The 6569-nt window shown below is 43.8% G+C and overlaps 1 protein-coding gene and 1 pseudogene across 2 annotated transcripts in view; one reads left to right on the forward strand and one right to left on the reverse strand.

Moving 5' to 3' along the window:
- Window positions 1-6569, forward strand: part of ACVR1 (activin A receptor type 1) — a 143459-nt gene that overhangs the window by 110653 nt on the left and 26237 nt on the right. The gene's annotated exons all lie outside the window — the stretch shown is intronic.
- LOC115287800 lies at window positions 4582-5571 on the reverse strand (annotated as a pseudogene).

A 6569-nucleotide genomic window follows, 5' to 3' on the forward strand; every position in this document is an offset into this window, starting at 1 on the left:
CTGAATAATGTGTGAATCCTCAAGGATTGAGATTCTTGGGACAATCATAATTTTCCTGAAGAATGTAGCCAGAGAATAGGAAGTTCTTTGAGGAAAGTTGAATTGGGGCAATTTAGCATAGCTTTCGTGTGCAGTAATTAAAATTGGCATGCCTTCATGGTAGCTGCTGAAGCTGCTGCTTTTTCTTTCCTTTTCTCTTTTTTTTCTTCTTTAACAGCAAAACGTGTCTGGCTTTGATACCCTTAGAGAATTTGTTAAAAGCAGTGTTTCAGATTAAACATAAACATACATGCATTGCAACTGGACAGTTCTTTTATTTTTTTTCTTTTGTTTTTTCTGACGGAGCCATGAACATTTTCTTGGTAATTGTTTCTCAATCGTTGTGAGCTTACTGACTTGGATTTTGTGCCATTCAAGTGCCTTGAGAATTATCTGCAACTGGGAGATTGTTTTGCTGATTTATGAAGTTCTGAACTTTGCCTGAAATTGCACATCGACTTCATTTGTCTACCCCCTCACCAATAATCCTTGAGCATCTTGGAACTGAAAATCTAATTGTAATTAGTTTATTTTATCAAACAACTTAGAGAAGGATTGGTGTTATAATGAACCATGCAACAGGGAACCTGCCCCGAATGGAGAGGAAACTAATATCCCAAGGCTCGGATGGTAGCTGTCCAGCGGTGGGTGTGCTGGAGCAGATCCAGGCGAGCCTGCATGAGGAAAGCCGAGCTTGGCAGAGACATGGGGTTTGGGCTTTGTAAGAATTCATGTTGCAAACGTGTTCCCTGTGTCATAGGCATAAACCCAAGTGGCTCTTGAAAGCGTAATAGGAGTCCATTTGAAATTAGAATCACCAGTTTAAAATTTAGCTCAACAAATGGTAGCTTGCATCATCTGTTTAACATTATTTTGGGGGAGAAATCATGAAGAGTAGAGAATGAGAGACTATTTTGGTTGTTGTTGTTGTTGTTGTTTTATATTGCTTTCCTCTAACGTCATCATTTAGGTGGTTCTTGAGTTCCTAAAATTCTGGTGAGTCGAGCTTCTCTTCTGTGTTGTGGTTTGGTTTTTTGGAGGCGGTCAGGGTATGTTGTGTCTTATTTTAAATCAGTTACTGTCCTTTGGCAGTGACTAATTTGATATTTTCCCCTTCTCTTTTTAGTCCCCCTTTTCCCATGAATGTTCACATGTGCATGCTCTCAGGCACACCTGGAAATCACCCTATCTGAACTCAAAGTAGGTTTACATGTGGGATTGAACACTTTCAGGTTTATTAACATTTTAGTTATTATACACCAAAACAGAAAAATGATTAGAAGAAAAGTAAGAGAAATTTCGCCCTTATGTTCTAACATCCATGTGCCTTTCCACTTCTCTGTTCCCATGTGCATGTTTCTGACTCCACTGTAATCATAGTATAGATACAGTTCTGTATCATCTTTTTTGCTTGTGTCTTTTAACATTATATAGTCTGTTTTTAAGTGGTCACGTGATATTTTAGTAGCCACTTTCATATTTTAGACATCCCATCTCCTCCACTTGGGGCATGCTATATGGTAGGTATCTTTGTTCATATAACTTTTTCACTTGGGGAATTAATTCTTAATCCAAAAACAAGTAGACCTAATAGGTCAAAGAGTATGGAGATTTTATGGCTTGACACATATTGCCAAATTGCTTTTCATAAGAGTTATACTAATTTACAGTATCTTGCTCACCCCAGGGTGTGATGTACCTATTTCACGTTCGTACCAGCTTTAGGAACTGTCATTAAAAGAATATATATTTTTGAAATTATTGCACATAAAATGTACCTCATTTAAATATATGAATATCTTATCTTAGGAAGGTCATTATAATTATGCGTCCTTTGAGTTTCTGAGCCCATGATAAAAATTGATGACCAGATAGTTCTCCTGGAGCAATAGGATCCTCAAGTGAACCATGAGTATAAAAAGATGTTGCATTTTGTATTTTCATTGGAATGTTGCATTTATTTGCTGCTAATAATAAACTTCATGCTGTTTCTATGCAGGAAATGAGAATTAAGTCCATTTGCACATCTGAAAACTTCTCAGTAGGGTCTTCTGGAATTTACTTCTCCTGTTTAGTTTGACACTGAATTTGGGATTGGTAGGAAGGAAAACAGTTTTCTCATCTTTCCTGTGTGAATTTTCTACATCAGCGTAAGGCAGGGATTTGCCTGGATCAGTAGTTGTAAAACCGAGTGTGTGTCAGATTTGTCTAGAAAAACAGAGCGCTGAGCCCTTCCTGCCCCAGAGTTTCTGATTTAGGAAGTCTAGGGTTGGACAGAGAGCCTCCCTTTCCAACAGGGCTGCAGGTGATCCCTACACTGTTGGGTCAGGGACCATACTCTTGAGAGCTCCTGTTACCATGGAATCAGTCAGTCCTCCCGGGCTGGGAAATAGACTGCCTCCAGACTCCGGATGGTCTTCCCAGCAGGACACCGATGACTTGTTTCTGATGCTTTAGGTGTAGATACTTGCTCTCTTTTGCATGCCTAATAGGGGTTTGTTTCTTAAGAGTCTTGTTTCTAGACCCTGGCCTGCCTTCGTAGATTTTTGCTACTTCTCTGTCAGTATTCTTCTTTTCCTCTGTTGCTAGTTCTGTGAATACATGTGTGTCTGGTTACCTGAGTTCAGGGTGGTGTGAGGACAGCACCGTACAGGAGGGTTGCGTAGGTAAATGGGTACATCATCACTGTGGACTTGTGCCGTTTAGATTTGGTCTGATGGAAGACCGTTAGCAGCCCCTCAAAGGCATCCCCCAGTAGCATGTTCCTCTCTTTTCCCTGGAGCCTCAGCTTTCAGGGTTCTGCCTTGTTCTCATCTCTGCAGGCAGAGACCCCATAGTTGTGTTGTTCTCATGCTGTGGTCACCTGCTCATAGATTTAAAAACCAAATAAGTTCATCATCACCCATCCTCTGGCACCTCTTTGTAGCATCATCTGGGCAGCATGAACCTCTGTTCACCTTCATGCAGCTCATACTATATATTTTAACAGAGGTTTTATTAAAATTTAATGTCATTTAAGTTTGTCATTTATGTGACAGGCACACCTCACCATCATCAGTACCCTAGCAATTTTGAGAAGGCACTATACCCAGATTATGTAGGCAGACTCATTCAGAAGTTAGGATAGATACTGTTTCTTTACTGTGTTCAGTTGCCAAACACCTTGTTGTGACATGTTTCTGCCTTCCCTTGCTTTCCTTGGGCTCGGGGCACGGCTCAGAGCAGCGCGAGTGAGGCCCTCCGTGTTCTGTGTGCAGCTGCCCGTGGGCCCTCTCAAGGTGGTGCCACGCAATCCGAAACATTTCAGGGCTCTCAGATCATACTCTCCCACTGGTCACTGACATTAGTTTCATCATCCAAAAAACATTGGTGCTAATAATATTCACTTTAAGGAGCTCTGGTGATTAACTGAGAGAATGTACGTAAAGCACCTCGTGTGCCTCTGGCACATAGTGAGTGGTCGGTAACAGGGCCATGGATGGCTATTTCCTGGTCCATTGGAAATGAGTGTCAGGGGCCACTTGTGTGCTTGGAGATCTCGGTTGGCCTTCCCTCATCTCTCCTTATGTTAATCCTTCACTCCAATATTACATTTGTTTCTCTCTTCATTTCCCCACCGGAGTGCTGGGTGGGTGCACTCTTGTTTCACCATTACTGGCTTTATTTTGTGATAGATTCCAGTGTTAAACTGTATCTTGTACAAGAATTCTTGCTGACTCAGCTGCATCTCTCATGGGGCGAGGCCTAGGAAATATTTGTTAGAATACGTTTTACAGAGTAGATGTGTCAAACATGAACTTATTCTAGATAATCCTTAGGCTTCTGTTCCTAAGCACAGTGGGCTTGTGTGTGAAAGCCACGACAACATTTTCCTTTAGCAACTTAATAACCATGTTTCATGATTTCATTTTGCTAGGGTATATTAAGTTTTGAGCAAAGGAAAGAATAATCATATTAGGGATTTTTTTATATTCATTACAGTAGTTTCTTTCAGGTGTTTTGTTTTGTCAAGCCTTTAATTATAAGTGGCGGAGGAAGTGGAATATGGAAGTGGAGTGGGAAGGAAGGATATTTTCCTGCTGATTCCTAGAATTTTACATCCCTGATTTAGAAATCTAGACCAGAGGAGGGCAGTCAACTGATCTCGTGACAAAATAACCCGAATCAGGCAGAACTTTATTGAGTGCTGTTCAAGTAACAGTGTATTACACCTTGTAACGGCCCAGCATTCAATGTATAATACATTCTTCACCTCACAGGAGACTCTTGGAGGTGCCAACTGGACCTTTTGTAGAACTGCTCTCTGTAGTGGGGTTTTTTGTTTTTTGTTTTTTGTTTTTTTGGCTGAATACAGTATACTTTATTGATGGTACATGATAAGGTAGGGCTCCCCAAGCCCCTCCCCTTTTTCAGGGGGTCTGGGATGGGAACTGGAGGTCAGGAGATTCTCAAGTGTATTAGGGGATGAATTGGGACAAGGACTCCCCAGCAGCTGAGGGCCTCTCTTCTTCCTCCTGCTGGGGCTGGTGGTCTAGGGGGCTCTTACTGCTTGGAGGCCATGTGGACCATCAGGTCCACCACCCGGTTGCTGTAGCCAAATTCATTGTCATGCCAGGAAATGAGCTTGACAAAGTGGTCACTGAGAGCAATTCCAGCCCCAGCATTGAAGGTGGAAGAGTGAGTTTCACTGTTAAATTTGCAGGAGACAACCTGGTCCTCAGTGTAGTCCAGGATGTCCTTGAGGGGGCCCTCTGATGCCTGCTTCACCACTTTCTTGATGTCATTGTATTTGGCAGCTTTCTCCAAGCAGCAGGTCAGATCCACGACAGACACATTGGGGGTGGGCACACAGAAGGCCATGCCAGTGAGCTTCCCATTCAGCTCAGGGATGACCTTGCCCACAGCCTTGGCAGCACCAGTAGAAGCAGGGATGATGTTCTGGGTGGCCCCTTGGCCGTCATGCCACAGCTTCCCAGAGGGGCCGTCCACGGTCTTCTGGGTGGCAGTGATGGCATGGACTATGGTCATGAGTCCTTCCACGATACCAAAGTGGTTATGGATGACCTTGGCCAAAGGGGCCGGGCAGTTGGTGGTGCAGGAGGCATTGCTGACAATCTTGAGGGAGTTGTCATACTTCTCATGGTTCATACCCATCACAAACATGGGGGCATCAGCAGAAGGGGCAGAGATGATGACCTTCTTGGCCCCACCCTTCAAGTGAGCCCCAGCCTTCTCCATGGTGGTGAAGACCCCAATGGACTCCACAACATACTCAGCACCAGCATCACCCCATTTGATGTTGGCAGATCTGGCTCCTAGAAGATGGTGATGGGCTTTCCATTGATGACAAGTTTCCCATTCTCAGCCTTGACTGCTGTGGAACTTGTTGTGGGTGGAATCATACTGGAACATGTAGACCATGTAGTTAAGGTCAATGAAGGGGTCATTGATGGTGACAATGTCTACTTTGCCAGAGTTAAAAGCAGCCCTGGTGACCAGGTGCCCAAAGCCGTTGACTCCAACCTTCACCATCGTGTCTTGGGGAACGCAGCTGGCACTGCACCAGAAGATGCGGCTGTCTGTCGAATGGGGAGGAGCAGAGAGCCCTCTCTGTAGGTTTTAACACTATTCCAGATCTAAGCCTTCTTGTTCACTACTTAGATCAGGGCTGTGTACCTCTCTTACACTTTTTGTCCCTCTCCTCTGACAACTGACATTAATGTGTATTTTTAGTAGGACCTCACTGCACATTTGCTGTGTTACATTGATAAGAATCCCCAAGATAGAAATTATTTTATCATCTTAACACAGATCTCTGAGAGCAGAGTCAGTCTGGACTGGAGGGATGTGCATGGTCCTCTTTGCCTATGGAGGGCAGTACGGGTGGAGGGATGGAAATGCCACACGTGTGCTCAGCCTAGCAGGTACTGGAGCTGTTCTTCCAACCCCCTTCCTGTTTCAGAAAGGAGTACTCGCCATGGGGTAAGGTAGGGCTTCCCAGCGAGGAGGCGGTGTTAGTTACAGAAGTGCCTGAGGTGCTGATTCTCTTAACCCTCCAGCAGTGAGACGGGGCCCAAGGGGACCAGATCCTCCTACATGGTCATCACCTCTACCGTGAGCAGCCTCAGCCATTTATCTCTTAGTAATGTTTGATGTGGGCCCTGCCACAAAAATATTTGAAGTCCTCCTGTTAGGAATGATAAGTAGGACAACACACATATTGGAGATACCTTTCTGAATCTTGGAAAACAGAGTTCACAGAAAGGCATTCTTTCCAGTGAGACTAAGTTATACACACACTACTTTCATGATTTTTCCATATCCTCCTAGACCTCAATCGCAGCAATTTCTCCCTCAACACATCCCCAGAGACAAGGGAATCAAGAACAAAAATGAACTACTGGGACCTCATCAAGATAAAAAGCTTCTGTAAGGCAAAGGAAACAATCAAAAAAACTAATAGGCAACCAGCAGAATGGGGAAAGATAGTGGCAAATGGCATATCAGATAAAGGGCTAGTATCCAAAATA

Source organism: Suricata suricatta, chromosome 3, assembly GCF_006229205.1.
Source record: "Suricata suricatta isolate VVHF042 chromosome 3, meerkat_22Aug2017_6uvM2_HiC, whole genome shotgun sequence".
In the NCBI taxonomy this organism is placed as follows: Eukaryota; Metazoa; Chordata; class Mammalia; order Carnivora; family Herpestidae; genus Suricata; species Suricata suricatta.